Below are 538 nucleotides of genomic sequence, written 5' to 3'. Positions count from 1 at the left end.
TAATAATAATAATAATAATAATAATAATAATAATAATAATAATAATAATAATGGTGAAGATCTCATGGGGAATCGAAGTAAGAAGAGGAAATCGTTGCGCAACTCGAGCCACTTGGAAGAATCGAGATCTCGGCATTGCTCGCTCGCAATTATCTCGCGCAAAGTGTCTCCGAGTATGGCAAATATGGCAAACGTTTGCGGTATATTCGTGCACACGCGTATATATATATATATATATATATATGCATTCGTCATTTTCCAGCTCCAATAGAGCCGAACCCGACGCGTTTCCTCTGATCATCGCGGATAAATTCGATACTCGGTCGACTCGCGTTGTCGAATGTAAATATAAATTCGGTGCAGAAGAGAGAGAGAGACAGAGAGAGAGAGAGAAGAACAAAAAGAATTCACCGACGATTCGACGACGAAAACCGTGGCGAAAAGAAAAAAACGACGATGGATCGGCCATTCTCAAGCTTCGCGATCCCACTTTCAAAGACTTTCTCGCTAAGCGCTGCGCGTACTCGCGCAGAAAAGT

Source organism: Apis dorsata, unplaced genomic scaffold, assembly GCF_000469605.1.
Source record: "Apis dorsata unplaced genomic scaffold, Apis dorsata 1.3 scaffold_221, whole genome shotgun sequence".
Lineage (NCBI taxonomy): Eukaryota > Metazoa > Arthropoda > Insecta > Hymenoptera > Apidae > Apis > Apis dorsata.
Note: the sequence above shows the minus strand (reverse complement) of the source record.